General features: G+C 46.0%; 1 protein-coding gene across 3 annotated transcripts in view; it reads right to left on the bottom strand.

Annotated features, from left to right (window-relative positions):
- The window catches only part of DOCK1 (dedicator of cytokinesis 1), a 549533-nt gene that overhangs the window by 375498 nt on the left and 155640 nt on the right, over positions 1-18395 (bottom strand). The gene's annotated exons all lie outside the window — the stretch shown is intronic.

Raw genomic sequence — 18395 nt, 5'->3', positions numbered from 1 at the left:
GAGAAAACTGCAGAACATAGTTTAAATCCCTTCCTTTATTGATGGAAACAAGAAAATACAGTGTGATAAAAAGTTTCAGTCTGAAGGAACCAGAGCTGCTGAGGCAAATGGGACCGAGAGGTTCAGATTCCAGACGGGAGTATGGAAGACAGACACCCAACAACACTGGTAAATGCATCCAATGTCCAGAGACTGGTGACGGAGATGTTCTTTATTCTAGTGCAAATATGCCAGTGTGGGGGATACATGAGTGTCAGCATTTGCCAAAACTGATTAAGCTGTATACTTCAGATTTGTGCCTTTCAACATCTATAAATTTATACATCAATTTATAATTCAGCTGTTTCATAAAGGGATTATTAAACAAAAAGCAAGGGATTAAATACTCCAAATAAAAGACACTGGTCGTCAGATTGGAGAATACAAAAACAACAGCAATATACAGCTCTCAACACGCTGTCTTTAAGTATGAGAACAAGGAAAGGCAGAAAGAAAAAGGATGAAGAAGAGACTCCATGTTTGGTTTTCCATTCCTCAGTTACTTCACTTAGAATAATGGTCTCCAATTCCATCCAGGTTGCTGTAAATGCCATTAACTCATTCCTCTTTATGGCTGACTAGTATTCCATCACGTTCTTTATCTACTTGTTGATTGATGGGCATTTGGGCTGGTTCCACAATTTTTGTAATCGTGAATTGTGCTGCTGTAAACATGCGTGTACAAGTATCTTTTTCATATAATGACTTCTTTTCCTCCGGGTAGATACCCAGGAGTGGGACTGCCAGATCGAAAGATCAGTATTGTCTACAAATACATTGCACATACATAGCATGTCATGCTGACACTCTCACCTCTTCAGCTGATGGAGGCAGCCTGAGTGAAGAGGAGGTACCAGCCCCAGAATCTCCCAGGAGGCTGAGTAGAGAGTTTAGAGTGTCAGTCCTAAAATCTCCCAGGTGGTTTCCTGGGATGCAATGTTGGCAGTGTTGAGGGATGGGGACCTGTTGGCCCTGCACCCCCAAAGGGCTCCTGGTAAGACCACAAAACTCTGAAAGCAGACATGCAAGTTTCCAGGAAAACTTCTGAAGTTTTCCCATGACAAAAATAAAAAGAACTAATAAAAAAAATTCTATAAGATAAAATCTTTAAGAACTCAGGTTATTTACATACTAAGAGACCCCTGGAAAAATAATGCCCATTTCTCCTCCTATGTCTTCTCTGGAAGATCTTAACCTTTATTTAAAACACAAACAAAACAAATAAACCCATATATCAATTTCCGGTGTGTCAGCTCAGGATCTCTAATATTGCCTCTGATTAGCAGAGCACATCCTCGTCCACATTCCTCTTCTCGGCACTGAATACCAGGGGTGGAAGGAGGCTGCCGGCCTCCACTCCAGCATCTGGGCTCTGAAGAGAACAACCAATTCCCACCACCTCCTTCCACTCTCCTTCTCCCTCCCACCCATACCCTCCTGCCCCTTCCTGGAATGCTCCCCCATCTCAACTCACAGCCACCCCTCAAAGCTCAGGGCAGTCCAGTCTGCTCCAAGGAGGCCTTATCTGGTGGTTTCAGGGCACTTGCCACTTTCTTTAGGTCCTTGTCTCGCCTGCAATCTCTCGTCTGGACACCCAATGATGCAGTGAGGTACCACACAATCTGTCATCTATTTGGGGGGTCGAATACCTGGTTTCCTCTCCTGCAGTCAGAATCCAACATCTTCCACTGCACATTCCTCATGGCATCTGCCCAGTACGAGTCCATAACTGGCACCAAATAAGCACTTAATATGCTATAAAGTCCAGTAATCCCACCCATGCCATCCTTGAATCCATGTGAAAACTGCATGTATATTAAAACACTACCCTTTCCAATAACATCCAAGAGGCCCATGTCTGGAGAAGCAGACCGACATGAAGCAGCGCTGGAGAAGTACTCAGCATTGCTTTCTTGATAAGAACTTTTTTTATTTTTATTTTGAGAAAGAGTCTTGCTCTGTCGCCTAGGCTGGAGTACAGTGGCACAATCTGGGCTTACTGCAACCTCCGCCTCCTGGGTTCAAGTGATTCTCCCACCTCAGTCTCCTGAGTAGCTGGGATTACAGGAGCCCACCACCACACCCAGCTAATTTTTGTATATTTAGTAGATATGGAGCTTCACCATGTTGGCCAGGCTGGTGTCAAACTCCTGACCTCAAGTGATCCCACCACCTCGGCCTCCCTAAGTGCTGGGATTACAGGCATGAGCCACCGTGCCCGGCTCTCTTGGTAAGAACTTAATTAACAACAAGCAAGCTGACCTCAGAGAAATTTAAGTTACCACGACATTTTCTGTCAAGAATCATCCTCCTTGCTATTCACACAGGGCATCCAATCCCTAATCGCCACGCTCCCAAGGGCTTCCGGCAGCTCCCTGCCTCTGTTCTCAAAGGCCTGCAGACAGCAGTGAAACTCCAGGCAAGAAGGCAGGAGCAGAGTGCCAGAGGTGCTGCAGAATTCCTGCACCCCAGGGACAAGCAGGGCCCTCAACATGGAAATGCCACCAGGAGGAAGGAGGAAGGCACAGGCCCTGGGGTAGCAGATGAGGGAACCCCCATCAGCCATGGGCGGAGATGGGGCTGAGGCCAGGCCTGGAACGGAGTCTCGGGTTTCGATGGAGCAACTCTACCAATGAGGTGGAAAGGCAATGATCCTGGAGGAGCTGAGAGCAGTAAGGAGAAACCAGGATGCCAGGGTGGGGGGACAGCTGCACAAGCTGCGGGAACCCTCACCACTCCCTGGGGCATGCTCCGCCTTTGACCTTGAATTCCAAGGTTCTCACCAAGGTTTATGCCACAACCCCTGTTTTCTGGTTCTTGGTTTATTTTTATTTATTTATTTATTTATTTATTTTGGAGACAGAGTCTTGCTCTGTCATCCAGGCTGGAGTGCAGTGGCGCAATCTCAGCTCACTGCAATCTCTGCCTCCCGGGTTCAAGCGATTCTCCTGCCTCAGCCTCCCAAGTAGCAGGGACTACAGGCACCCGCCACCACGCCCGGCTAATTTTTTATATTTTTAGTAGAGACGGGGTTTCACTGTGTTAGCCAGGATGGTCTTGGTATCCTGACCTCGTGATCCACCAGCCTCGGCCTCCCAAAGTGCTGTGATTACAGGCATGAGCCAACGGCGCCCGGCCGATATTTTCTTAATGGATCTTTGCTGATCATTTTAGTTGAAGTTTTGGTGTCACTTGCTGTCAGGAAGTTCTCAATCTATTAGCATCTCCTTGAACGCTGATTTGACTCAACCTTCGCATCCCTCTGTGTAAGAAGGACATATTACCTGTGCATGTGGCAAGATGTCCACACACTGGGTGGAGAAACGCAGCACAGAGCGGTGCTGGCCACGAGCGTGTCATCGGCTCACTCAAAAACACACGTAGCACCCACGTAGGAAGAGAAAGTTTTGTGAACCATCGTAAGCTTCTCAAACACTGGTAAATAATAAAAGTATAAAGTGCCCCAAAACAACACACAGGAATCTAGCACTCAGTCTGGGCAACATGGCGTGATATGGCTCGGCTCTGTGTCCCCACCCAAATCTCATCTCTAATTGTAATCCCCACGTGTCGGGTGAGGGGCCTGGTGGGAAGTGACTGAATCACGGGGGCAGACTTCCCCCTTGCTGTTCTCACGACAGTGAGTTCTCACGAGATCTGACAGTTTAAAGTGTGTGTCACTTTCCCCTCTGCTCTCTCTCCTGCCTCCATGTCCTTGCTTCCCCTTCATCTTCCTCCATGACTGAGATCTCCTAGTCATGCTTCCCGTTAAACCTGTAGAACTGTGAGTCAAGTAAACCTCTTTTCTTCAAAAATTACCCAGTCTCTGGTAGTTGTTTATAGCAGTGTGAAAAGAGACTAATATATGACGAAACCTCATCTCTACAAAAATTACAAAACTTAGCCATTTGTGGTGGTGCTGGCCTATAGTCCCAGCTACTTTGGGAGCTGAGGTGGAAGGATCACTTGAGCCTAGGAGGTCGAGGCTACAGTGAGCCAAGATTGTGTCACTGCACTCCAGCCTGGGTGACAGTGAGACTCTGTCTCAGTACATCAATCAAATCTATCAACCAATAAAAGGAAAACCATGAAAAAACTTGATGGCCACCTGATTTCTCAGAGATAACACCACTCCACTCCTTTTTTTTTTTTTTTTTTTGAGACACAGTTTTGCTCTTGTTGCCCAGGCTGGAGTGCAACGGCATGATCTCAGCTTACCGCAACCTCCACCTCCCGGGTTCAAGCAATTCTCCTGCCTCAGCCTCCCAAGTAGCTGGAACTACAGGCATGCGCCACCACGCCCGGCTAATTTTGTATTTTTAGTAGAGACAGGGTTTCTTCATGTTGGTCAGGCTGGTCTCCAATTCCCAACCTCAGGTGATCCACCTGCCTCAGCCTCCCGGAGTGCTGGGATTACAGGCATGAGCCACCACACCCGGCCAACACCTTTCCTTTAAATCTTCAGTAGTGACCATATATAATGTTTAAAGTCAGAATGTGTATTTCTTGGAATTATATGAAAATGACCCTTTCAAAAATCAACTAGACTTTTGTCATGTTTTACCTAATCAGATAAGGACTACTGTTCTTTCTTAATCATTTCACTAGATAGAAGACAATTTATGATTTAAAAAATAGTGATTCGATGAATCACTATCTAAAGGTGACATAGGCAAGAAGAAAACCTACTTTGTTTTAATAAGATACACTTTTTATAGCCCCTTTTTTCTTCTACCTCTTTCCTAATTCAATGTACTATATTGAATGTATAGGATTTCCCAAGGGAAAAATAATTCTACTTGAATTATAAAAGTGTCACATTCACAGTTCATGGAGAATAATACTGTTCAGCTTCTAATCAAAACTATACTGCCTGGCACAGGATTCTAAATAAAGCCAGTGTAATGTACAAATTTAAAATCTGACTTGAGTGATGTCATGAAAAAAGCACTGGGCTGAAGAACAGAGAACTGGGGTCTGGTCATCCCACCTAGGACCCCTCTGTTCCTGAGCAAGTTCCTGAAAAAACTAAATATGTGACTTTCTAACCTCCTAATTCCCTGATTCTTGATGTTGACTATTTGGGTGCTTGAGAAATCCAACCTCATATAACTCCACGATTTCATCAATACATACACAAAAGTAATTTATTCTATCGTAAAATTCTGCAAAAACAGTTTTAATGAAATTTTTTAAGTATTCAATAGAACAGAGCTAATGATTTTTTAAGCTCACATATGAAATATTCTTCTTTCCCTCTTGATAATGCTATAGTGGGAGTTGAAGTGTTTCTCAACAAAATGTTTTCTGGGACATATTTAAAGTCTGCTCTTCTCCCAGGCCTCGGTTTGGGCTACTTGGCATGCTGGCAGAACACCAATCCTAAATGAAGCTTTTAACTACCCTTTCCATCAGCTCAGTAGACAGCTCCAAAGAATAGCTGCAAAACCCATTTCACAAAGTCACCAATTTGCACTGGCTTCAGCTGCATTTACAAATGTCCCTTCAGCCTTCCTGCGAGTCCTCTCATCCCTCTTTCTCCACTTTCTACATTATGAAGCTCTACTTCTGTTTCAACGTCACAGTCTTTTCCTTTCAGGGATAGCCTCCTGCTTAAAAGAGGAAGGTTAACGAGGGTTCTGTCTGAAGATTAACATTGCCTTAAAGAGAGAGACGGTCACTCTGTGTCCTCGAAGACTATTAAACAAAAAAGAAAATTGCAAGCCTCTGGCTACTGGCAGCCACTTTTCCCTCGAATGGAGATAAATAAATACTAAGCCAAGAGAAGGATATCTTCTAAATCCTAAACTCACTCATGCCTAACACTTGGACTCCAAAACTACATCAATCAATTAATTTCCTTCTTTCTAATGTGAACTGGAGTTGGGTTTATGTAATTAGATTACGGGAGCTTTCCAGCAGACTTGAAGTCAAGTAGTGCCAGACCTCTGACTTTGCTCTCCATAAATACTGTGCTGACTATTCTGGGTCTTTTGCTTTTCCACATGAACTTCTCAATCAGTTGGTCAATAGCCACAAAATAACTTGCTGGGATTTTGATTGGGACTGCAGTGAATCTGTGGATCAAGTTGGGAAGAACTGACATCTTAATATTGAGTCACCTATGAACACGGAATATCTTTCCTTTGGTTTAGATCTTATTTGAGGTTTATGCAATTTGCAATCAAAATAGGCCTCAACGCTGCAAACTTGAAACATAAAAAGGATCTACAAACACCTACAGCGAATGCATTTATAAATGCCACATCGTAAGTGAGGTGCAGATGAGCCTTTGCAGACCTAGTATCTTCAGTTCGCTTGAGAAGACCTTGTTTAGACTGGTCTGTTCTAAACGCAGATATCTCTGGGAAGGGCTCCTAGGGACAGATGCATTTGAAGAAGTCAGACAAGAGCCAGTAGATGTGGGATATAAATGTTTCCATCAATGAGTCAGCTATTAAGACGCACAGACTTTGCATGATTATGTTCTCTGCCCGTCCCTTTAGAAAGCTTTTTCATCATTTTTAACCACCACCATGGCAGTGCTGGGAGGATCCTAAGAGATAACATGCATCAAAGGCTTTGGTGCCTAAGAGAGTACTGCATAAACAGAAGGGATTAGGATTACTTCGTGCTCCACAACCCATCTGGACAAAAGTGGCAGTATAGTTCCCTCCAAACCATACGAGAGTCTAGGTTTGGCATTTTCCTCCGCTGTATTACATATCCAAGCACCTAATGGTGACTGCCTTTGTATCTGCACAACCACCAACCAGCCAACAGCCCCTGACTATTAAGTGAATACCAGACAAGAGGCAGAGGCAGGACACTCTCCACAAACTAAAGGAAAATGGAAACCCTGTCCTAAAAACCAGGAATGGCATTAGAAATGGCAGACGGATCCAAAGGAAGAGAAGAGTCAAAATGTGCAGCAAGAAGTGAGTGCCTAGCAGCACCGTGCGACCGGCAGGTACAGCTTTCCCCCAATGGAGCAAGGCAGGAACCAACTGGCCCAGCAGTTCCCAGAGGGAGACGATTTTCAAAGAGGGTCTCGGTGCAGAAGCCCACCCTTGAGGTCTACACATTCCATAGGCTTGATGGCTTTTTTTTCACAGTGTCCCACAGCTGCCTGAGGCAAAGATTTGGGAGAGAATCACAATGCCACCCTTCTTCCTCGCTTTCCGTAACAGATCCAGCACCACCAAGGTTGCAAAAGTGTCCATCCCTTCATTAAAGTCTACCAAGAGCACGGCCCGGTGTTCTCAACCCGGAGCCATCTCCTTACACCTGCTCTATCCCCTACCCCAGGGGACATCTGGCAGTACTTGGAGACATTTCTGGTTATCACCACCAGAGAGTGCTACTGGGATCGGGCCAGCAATGCTGCTAAACATGCTTAGATGCATAAGAAACAGACGATCCAGCTCCAAATGTCAAGAGGGCTGTGGTGGAGAACATGCTCTACCCCAAGGCGCAAATCTGGGTCACATGACAGCTTTTCACTCTCCGTTCCTCTCTCAATCCCTCTAATTGAAATGGCTGAATCCATCCTTGGAAAAGCCAACTCTGACCTGACCAGCCCTCTCCAGAGGCCTCCTCAGATCCGGCACAGCCCCGCCTACGCCTGGCCCTGCCTCTCCATTCTCTCAGGATCCCCGCCTTCTCAGGACTCTCCCTGTCCAGCCACAGCTGCTGATCTCATAATTTCTTGAATGCAGCAAACACCTTCCTGTCTGCTGCCTCTGCTTAGTTTCTCCACAACCCACACTTTCTTTAACTCCTTTTTGAAACCTTCTTTGAACCCCAAAACTACTTCCAATGCCCCGATATACCTTGTCACCCTGACCTTTACTTTTTCTGAAAATGACTGATTACAATCCACAATGATAATTTTATGTCTGTGATTTGCTTAAAATCACATATTGCAATTGTGCAACTCTATGCATAGGGGATGGTTACTGAGTTCACGCCTGCCTTGCTCACTCCAATGGAACCACCATGAGAATACAGAGCGTACCTTTGTGATTGGTGCTGAAACCCCTCAGTACCTAGCACAGTGCCTGGCACACAGGAGAATGAACATATGATTGAAGGAATTTTTAAAATAGATGAATACATAACTCAATGATGAGGTACTAAGCATAACTCTACTTTGAGACTTGCTCACTTTCAGAGGAACGCTGAATCCTGACCATGATGGAGGAAGGAGAAAGGGGCCCACTGGCACCCTGCATGCTGACAGTAGGTAGAATCCAAGACCGTGGGCACAGATGTGGGAGGAGCACCTGGCAACAGAGATCTTTGAATAAGGTCAAGGGTGGAAGAAAATAAGTTCAGGTTCCTGAGCACTGAAGCCACCATGGCCAAAGGAGAGATTTTCCACCAGTGAGTGTCATTACAGGGGGACAAGGCAGGAGGGATGGCAAGGAAGTGCCTAGAATTCTGCAATCTCAAATGAAAGCCTTGTCCTCTAACAGGTGGCAATATGAAGGAATCAACATGGAAAAATGGATCATAAAATTAAAGAAAACATAAACACACACTACTTATCAATGAAATAATTTGTTGCAGGCTTCAAATGCTAAAAGCAAAATTGTTGTATTCAACAATAGAAAAATTAATTTGATGAAAAATCATTTGATTACACATCAATTCAGGCACATGTTCTGAACTGGCATACAGCCATTACAATTATGAGTACACATTAATAATGGACAGGTGTTGTGATATAATGATAAAAAATCAGTAAACCAAAAACTACGCAGGTTGTAAGTATAAACATTTTGATGTTCACACACTAGAAACCAATAGAAATACTTGGTTTGCTGAAGAAGCCTGGTGGAAGAGAGATGATTTTTCATTTCAGCTACTGCTGCATTTCTGTAAGGTAGTGCTACTGCTGCAATTTCTGCTACTGCTGCAATGTACCGTGCACAATATAAATGGGGGTGGAGAGGTGGTCAAGGAAACAAGTGTATTTATCCAAACCTCCCCAGATTAATTCTTGCCTATGTGAGTGGTATTGCTCCCTCCAGAGAGGGCAGGAAGAATCCTAGGAAGCAACCAAGAAGACTGGAATGCTGCGGCACCTGGTGAGTTCAGATCTCAGCCAGAAACCCTCTGCAGGGCCACAGACCAGCAAGCGGTGGAATGAAATCGGGAGCATTTGGACCCACAGGTCCTCTAAAGGCAAGCCATAAAATATTTTCTTCACTTTTCCTTGCTCCTCCGTCCGCTGAGTCTTTCTCAACATGCCACACTTGCAAGCGTGTCATCATCTGTGCGGAGGGCAAACTGATCAAAGCAAAATAGTCCGGAATGTCAGACAGCTGAGGGCAGGCAGCCCAAATGAAGCCAGCCTTGAAGGCTGCAAGAACTGAGACCAGGTGCCCTGCCCACAAACACTACTGCTCACACAGCAGCTCTCTGTGCAAGGCCAGGCCTGGCCACTTCCCACCCCATATATGGCCAGGGACCCACAACCTTAGCATCACCTGGGGGTTGATTAAAATGAAACGTCCTGAGGCCCCTCCCTACAGAGTCAGAATCACATTTAAACAAGACCTCCAGGTGATCATGTGCACACTGGAGTCTAAGAAGTTTCCAGTCCTGCCGCTCCCATGTCAAGCTGACTGTGGGTGCCTGGCTAAGGACCCACTTCCTCTCCAGTCCTCTGTTCACCACTGACCTGACTGCCAGTGGCCTCCGCACTGACATCCACAATGACTTCTACCATGGGTGAAATTGTGTCCCTCAAAAGGCTACGTTCAGGCCAGGTGCAGTGGATCATGCCTATAATCCCAGCACTTTGGGAGCAGGGGGATCACAAGGTCAAGAGTTTGAGACCAGCCTGGCAAACAGGGTGAAACCCTGTTTCTACTAAAAATACAAAAATTAGCTGGGTGTGGTGGCAGGCGCCTATAATCCCAGCTCCTCGGGAGGCTGAGGCAGGAAAACAGTTTGAACCCGGGAGGTGGAGGCTGCAGTGAGCCGAGATCACACCATTGCTAACGGTGTAACAGGCTTCTGGGTGACAGGGCAAGACTCCATCTCAAAAAGAAAAAAAAAAGAGGCTACATTCAATTCCTAACCCTTGGGACCCGTGAATGTTTTGGAAACGGTCTTTTTTCAGATACACTCGAGTTGGCCTGAGTCCATGCCACAGTAGAGTGGGCCCGGAATTTAACATGACTGATGTCCTCGTAAGAAGAGAAGACACACAAAGACAGACCCACGGGAAGAGTGCCGGTGAAGACGGAGGCAGAGACTGGAGCGAGGCGTCTGCAAGGCAGGAAATACCAAGGATCGCCAGAAGCCTAGAGAAAGGCACAGAACACGTCATCTCTTGGAGCAGCCAAAGGGAACCTGTCCTGCCGCCACCCTGGTTTCAAACTTCTAATCTCCAGGACTCTGAGAGAAGGAAAAAACTGCTATTTTAAGCTACCAAGTTTGTAGTATTTTGTTAGAGCAACTTTCAAGCTTGGCCACTCACCTCCTTGACTCTGGAACCTCCCTCTCTTCTCTATGTTGCAGGAGAACTCTCCAGAAGGCCTGGCCTGTAGCTGATTCTCAGCAAGCGTAGTCATTCCTGTCATGGTTGGCTTCACCTGAGGTGCTAGCCTCAGCTGCCCAATATTCTAATTCAACAAGTCTGTCTCCACACGGACAATGTGACCTAGACGGTCCTCATCCAAACCACCGCATCTGTGTCCCCACGAACGACGAGAGACTCTCAGAGTCCTGACTCGTGCCCATGACATCCTCAGATCAATTAACACCAGCAATGCACACCCCCCCCACTCAAAATCAAGGCGAAAATATTTTATTAGTTGCTCTTAGTAAACCCTTCTGGCTCAAAATGCTCCCCAATTTCTCTAAGCTGTTTGCTGGTCTATGACGGTGCCAACATCTCATTGGCCGGTTTGCTCCAGGCCCTGATTTGTCAGGTCAGAGGGAGTGGAACTCACCGGAGTTCTCACCTCCTTATCTAACTTAGCCAACAATCCTGTACGGAGAAACACAAAGGTCACAGAAGCAGGTGGCTTCCCAGAGAGGAAAGTGGCTCCTGACTCATCCACCATGGCAGCTGCATAGCCCAATGCCAGGAAACACAGAAGGAAGTGGAAAAGAAACACAGACAGACAGGAGCTCTAGTGGAAACCAAGGTGGGGCAGACACATTTCATACACGTGGCCCTGACAAAAGAAGCACAGAGTCATCACCCAGGAATCAAGTCCTAATCGCCTTGATCATGACTTTCATAGTACTTTAGAGCGTTTGAAAATCTGGATGCCTCAGAGCAAACCAGATGGAGCACGGCCTTTGCCATAGACAAAGAGGTCAGCCAAGCACTGTTCATGAAAACTGAAAACTAGAAACCAGCTAAGTGCCCTCAAATGGAAAATTGGTTAAGTAAGTTATCATACAGCCATGAGGCAATGTGTAACCTTTGAAAATGTGTGCTTGAAAAATACTGAAGGACACAGGCAGATATATATAGAAAAATGCAACACTGTAAAAGCGTGTGTGTGTGTGTGTACACGTGAGAATTTGTACTATACATATTACATTTATATGTGTGTATATATAGGTGTGGGTGTATACATATGTGTGTGCATATATAGCATAATGCTAAATGAGCAAAAAGAGCTCACCATTATCAAAACAAAAATGCTAACAGTGTAATCTCTGGAAGGTAGGGTGATAAATGATTCTTATTTTTCTTAATTAACTTTGTGGCATTTTTCTAACCAGATCACATATTACTTTTAAACTGAGGGCAAGGACACAATAAATGGTTGCTTTGTTTAATGCAACTACCAGGACTTGATATCTTCATGAAAATCTGGAACACGCATATAAAGACGAAGGGGCGAAGTCAGGAGCTGCTGTAAGAGAGGCACCAGACGGGCCCAGAGTTACTCAGTGAAACGTGACTTCCTCACCTGCAAGCAAATCCTTCTGATCTTCATCTGATCTTAAATTGTCATCATCCCTAACACATTCAGATCATTTGTTCTGAGGACAATAAAGTTCTCTGTGTACAAATTTGTGAGTAGCAGTGTGGATCCCAGATGCTAGCCCGGAAATAAATAGACAAAAAGCAGCAAAAACTTCTCATAAGGAAGAATTCTGGGTAAGATATAAGGCAAGAAAGTACAGTTCATTTCAAGTCAGGAAATTATTTGTAAGGGAATCAAAAAAGGTGCCTCTTGGAGGGCAGAACTAACCCACCAGCTGTATTTACTGAGATTACAGAATAGCTAATTTCAACACAGCCCCTCTCGAAGAAGGCCAGATGGAAATGGTGCTATGTGATGCTTAGAATGGAAAGAGACGGGGAAGCCTGCTCCCTGGGGACAGTGCCCCAGAAGGAAGACAAACCCTCTATATCTGTGTGCCAGCCTCAGCTTGGAGGGCCTCAAATTCAATTAATCTTCACCCCAGTCCAATCCGCATGCCGGTCGGGAAAGCTGCCTGAGCGCCAGGGGCCTGGGGCTCTACACAACAATGGAAGAAATGCAGAAAGCGAACAATAATCTTTTCATAATAAACGAAGCAGGAGACACAGGGGCAGAGTCCTGAGATGGAGAAAGAGCAGTGTTTTTCCAATGCAGGTTTAGATCCATTCGTGCTCATGAAATAAATTTAGTGCCTGTCAACAAGCAATTTTTTTTTTAACTGAAATGCATTAGTCTAGAATAGACTAAAGGAGACTAGACCAGAAAATGCCAGAATGCATCACAGGGAATTAGTGCACAACTGCTTCATGAGCATTTTCTAGCTTCATATGCACAACACACACGCGCGCACACACGCGCGCACACACACGTACCGGGTAAGCATCAATTTCCCACTGTGGATCATGGTCAAAGTTTCCTCCTATAGAAAATTCTGGAATTCTCAGCCCCAGATGGAACAGACTATGCCAACGTCCTGCATGGGGTAGTCTTTTCCCAGGGTCATCTCAAGGGAAGGGAGTAATATTTGTGGACTTGAAAAGATGTCAACGCCTGTAAGAACTGACTGCAAAGCCCCAAACGCCCCAATCCAGCACTACAATCCACAAGTGGCCAACAAACAGCCACCTGCTGCCAACACAGTGGGGCCATCACCAAGGTCTCCTTCCACCAGCCTTCGTGACCGGCCCTTTCTAAGTCTCCTCCCCTCCCCTTCACACTCACCTAATTCCTGTGGCATTTCACCAGTTTTTAAGTTGCTTTACGCACGTCCACTTAGATGGAAAGCCCCACCAGGGATAATGTCGGCATCTTACCAGCCCAAAGCATCCAGCCTGTTCTCCACTAACGTGGATGGCAGGCATGGGCACTGTTTGCAAACACCATGGGATAGCCAGGGCTTAGCAACACTGTCTCTAGGAGCCAAACGGGGAAAAGAGTGGTTCTGGAACTGGCCAAACAGGGTTTAAACCAGGGCGTTACCCCATCCCAGCTGCGTGGCCTTGGGTAAGTTGATTAAGGTCGCGAGGCCTCAGTGTCTTCATCAGAAAGCAATCAAAATATCTATTTAATAGGGCAATTGTAAAGACTAAATCAGTTGAGAAATACAAAGCACGGTGAACAGCAGGTGATCAGTATCAGCTCCAGTTATTCCAGCACTAGGCGCTCATGCTATTTCTATCAACCACTGATGGGGGCAGCTAACCCTCAGGAGGCTCCCCACACCCAGATGTTTGGTGTTTCCTGGGGAAGGCACTGGCTCTACTCGGGTCTCCAAGAGGGGAAAAGGCTTGGAGAGCCAGGTGGGCTGCCTGTGAAGCCGTCTGGGTGTCACACACTGCAATCTGACCCATTTCTCCTGGCAGCTGAAGAACAGCACAGTTTTCTGAGAAACAGCAAGTCATCGCCAGATGGGAGTTTCAGGAAAACACCAAAAGAGAAGCCGAGGAAAAAAGGGGCAGGTCCAGCACCAGGGTGCGGGAAATGGTTCCAAGACTTTTCCGCCCTAATTTCAGGAAGAAGAACTGGGGACCTACCAAGCCCAGTGGTTCAAGAAACCACCGCCACAGTAGCACAGAGAACAGAAGACAGCAGAAGGGAATTCCGAGGCTGTCTGGAGACACCGCAGCTGGGGGCTGCGGGGGCACCCGGGAGGAGCAGCAGCCACAATCGCTTGGGGCAGAACAGAGAACAGGACTGGAGGGCAGAGGCAACGGGGCCAAGGACCCTCTTGTCAGGTGGGAGAGAGAGACGCCAAGGGCAAAGAAGAATCCAGAAGGCAGGGATTGAATTTCCAGAACATCTGGGCCTGGTGAAGAGGCAGCCCAAGGTGAAGACAGGAGATCTGAGATGGTGAGGAAACAGCAAGGGGTGGAGCGGGTCTCAGGGAGGGGGAGGCTTCTCCTCTTCAGAGGGAAACAGACAGAAAGAGGTGGTGCCGAGACCCCAAGGCTTTTCTTTTTTCTTTTTTTTTTTTTTTTTTTTTTTTGAGACTGAGTTTTGCTCTTGTTGCCCAGGCTGGAGTGCAATGGCGCGATCTCGGCTCACTGCAACCTCCACCTCCGACCCCAGGTCTTTTCAGTGCGGCAGTCAGAGCGGCATCATTCACTCAAGGTAGGTGGTGTGCGGCCTGGAGCTCGAGGAGCTGCAGAAGGAGCTGCTAAGGGAAAGTCAATATGGAATTTCAAATGAGGTTTCGGTAGAATGGTGGGGTGCTGGGGAAAACAGGATGATTCTTTGAAAAATTCAAGCATAATTACCACGGGAAACAGCAATTCCACTTCTGGAGCACTGGCAGCAGGGTCTTCCAGAGCCACCTGTACACCCAAGTTCCCAGCAGCATGAACCACCACCACCATTAGGGGGGAACAGGCCGAGCCTCTATCCAGGGACGAGTGCGCAGGCAAAACGTGGACAAGACACACAGCAACATGACAACCTTAAAAAGGAAGACGATTCTGACACATGCTACGACCTGGTAGAATCTTGCAGACATCATGCCACGTAAAAGAAGCCAAACACGGCTGGACATAGTGGCTCACGCCTGTAATCCCAGCACTTTAGGAGACCGAGATGGGTAGATCACGAGGTCAGGAGATCAAGACCAGCCTGGCCAACATGGTGAAACCCCGTCTCTACTAAAAACACAAAAAAATTAGCCAGGCATGGTGGTGGGTCCCCGTAATCCCAGCTGCTGGGAGGCAGGAGAATCACTTGAACCGGGAAGCTGGAGGTTGCTGTGAGCCAAGACTGCGCCGTTTCACTCCAGCCTGAGCGACTGAGCCAGTCTCCGTCTCAAAACAAAACAAAACAAAACAAACAAACAAACAAAAGCCAGACACAAAAGGACAAATGCGGTATGAGTCCACTTCCACGAGGTTCCCAGAGCCATTAAATTCTTAGACCCAGAAAGTAGGACAGTGGCTGCCAGGGGCTGAGGGGAGTTGGTGTTTGACAGGGCTGGAGTTTCATTCAGTTTGGAAAGACGAAAAAATTCTAAAGGAGGATGGTGACGATGGTTGCACAACAATGTGACTGTACTCAATGCCACTGAACAGGACACTTAGAAATGAGGAATTTCATGTTATTTGGCCACGGCAGTATGTTTTCAAAAAGCATTTGGCTGCAGCCCCGAGGCTGAGGGCCATTAACTGAGGGACGGTGAGGCGGCACTGAAACATCTGGGCATGCAGGCGCCTGGGGAGCGGGGGTAACGAGAGGTGGCCGCTGGGCAGGGGAGTGAAGGGAGGCAGCGTCCACACACTCCAGGAGCTTCCTGGACATTTGACTTAACATAAAAACTTGCCCAAGCATCCTCCATTTGTGTTTTCTCACTTAAATGACCTTGGAAAAATGTTGTCACTAAATCAATGACAACAGTCCTGTTGAAAATTCTAGCTGGAGACCACGCTTACCCTGCAGTAAATGACATCTGAAGTTCCTCCTGCCCTCCCCCTTCACTGACTTGTCAAATCCCGTGGCTGACTCTAATCTGCAAAGTGGATACCAGTGGCGGGTTTGGTACCAAGAAGGGGATGGGGCCCTTCTTTACTAAAAACTCAAAAAAATTAGCCGGGCATGGTGGTGGGTGCCTGTAATCCCAGCTACTGGGAGGATGAGGCAGGAGAATCACTTGAACCGGGAAGGCACCAACCCTTTGGTACCAACATGGGCCATGCTTGGGGAAACAATCTTTAACCTTTAAATGTCACAGTCTGAAAATATACTTTGTCTATGTAAGATGGTTCACAAGGTTATTTCCTTCCATTTAGACACAGCAAAACTGAAAGAGTTAAAACACCACAAAAGCCAGGCTCCCACGATGGGAATCTTTAAATTTCCAACGTCATCGAGAAAGCACCTATTGTGAAATAATATGATACCAAATTAGCAGAAGGGAGGCGACATGTCTAATAAAACGCATCTGTCTTGCAGATGTAAGGTTTGCATCGATGCACACGCGTCACTCAATTTGCTTGTGTCTTATAATAAAACACCCACTGAAGCAAGGTCTTCCCAGTCCCTAGTCACTAAGTAATCTGACTTCAAGGGAGGGAGGCAGACACAAATCAAGCCCAATCAAATTTAATAATGTAAATATATTTAGCAATCTAAAATTACTGCTGGGCTCAAAACTTCCTGTAATTTTTATCTATTCTTACACTACGCACGTCTGTTTTTCTAAAACGCCACTGAATTCAGTAGTAAATGTACCATACACATTGCTAATTTTAACTTTGGGACAATAAGATGGCTTTGGGCAATATCAAGTTGCCAAAATAACCTAAAATTTTAATGTATGCACCACATATATTTCTTTCTGTATAAATCACCAATTTTTATAGTAAATTCATGTTAAAAAAAAAAAAAATCAAGAAATCATAGTAAAAAGTCCAAATGGCTCCACCGAACAGCTGCACCACCTCTGAGATGAAAGGTAGGCTCTGACTCAATTCATGTCTGCTTATGCTGGTTTCCTTGGTCACAGCAACCATAAGCCACGTCTCAGCACACATACATCTTTGTTCCAGGGCATACGGCAAAGCTTTAAGGCTGGGAAATGACTTGACCAAAATACTTTTAAGTCACTAGCCGTAAGAATGCCTTCTAAAATTATACATTAAACGAACATTAAAAGAGGAAGAACAGAAGCGTCTACCACGATCAGTCGAGTGAAAGATGTAAGTTAATCATTTGGAAGATTCTTGTTCTTGGAAGGAATTAGTGCAGGCAGCAAATTGCAAGTTGCACAGCTCTTTCTGCAATAAGTCAGCCCAGTGAAAACTGCCATCACTGGAATAACCTAGAGTGTGGGGGTCCTGCAGCTGCTCCACGGGCCTCCCAGGCACTTCCGCACCAGTGAGCATCCTAAAGAACACTCAGGCCTCATGAGGGGAAGGCATCTTTCTTCCAAAGGACCACATGGTGAGATCAGGGCATCAAAAGAGGGAAGAAGAACAGAAGAACAGGGGCACTGGAAGGCTCGCTCTTGTGCATAGGCAAAGATCCGCTGAAGCATGAAGATTCACCACCATATCCGGGGCATGGACACCCTGAGAAATTAGGTGTAAAACATGATTCTCATCAATTCCCCCAAATTTAAATAAAGTAAATTCAGAATCACTCTTTCCAAAGAGCAAAGAGAGAAGCAATGAAAATATTTAAAAGCACCTGGGGAGGAGGAAGAAAGGATTTCACTGCACATGGAGCGTGATTATGTTCACTACAAAACAGGCTTCGGGGCCTTTCCCTCTAGTTCAGGCTTGGTAGGGCCCACAGCCCCTTCACTTAGCCACAGGCGAAGCCCTTCATCTACAAGTGCACTTTGATACAAAGCTACAGCTAGATAAGAAGAATAAAGTCCAGTGTTCTGTAGCAATGTAGAGTGAAGAAGGTCAACAATAATTTAGTGTATATGTTCAAAAAGCTAGTAGAAAGGATTCTGAATGTTCACAGCACAAAGAAATGAAAAACGTTCAAGGTGATGCTATGCTAATTACCCTAATTTGATCACACCGTATACCTCTATTAGTATCCCATAAACATGTAAAATTATTATGTGTCAACTACAAATAAAAGAAAAAAAAAGGCCGTGCACAGTGGCTCACGCCTGTAATCCCAGCACTTTGGGAGACTGAGGCAGGTGGATCACCTGAGGTCAGGAGTTGGAGATCAGCCTGAGCAATATGGTGAAACCTCGTCTCTACTAAAAATAAAAAAAAATTAGCTGTGCGTGGTGGTATGCACCTGTACTCCCAGCAATTCAGGAGACTGAGACAGAATAATTGTTTGAACCTGGGAGGCGGAGGTTGGAGTGAGCCAAGATCGCACCACTGCACTCCAGCCTGGGCAACAGAGTGGGGCTCCATCTCAAAACAAAAAACGAAAGAAAGAAGA

This window comes from Macaca mulatta, chromosome 9 (assembly GCF_049350105.2).
Source record: "Macaca mulatta isolate MMU2019108-1 chromosome 9, T2T-MMU8v2.0, whole genome shotgun sequence".
NCBI lineage: Eukaryota > Metazoa > Chordata > Mammalia > Primates > Cercopithecidae > Macaca > Macaca mulatta.
This window is presented reverse-complemented; position numbering and strand designations above follow the sequence as displayed.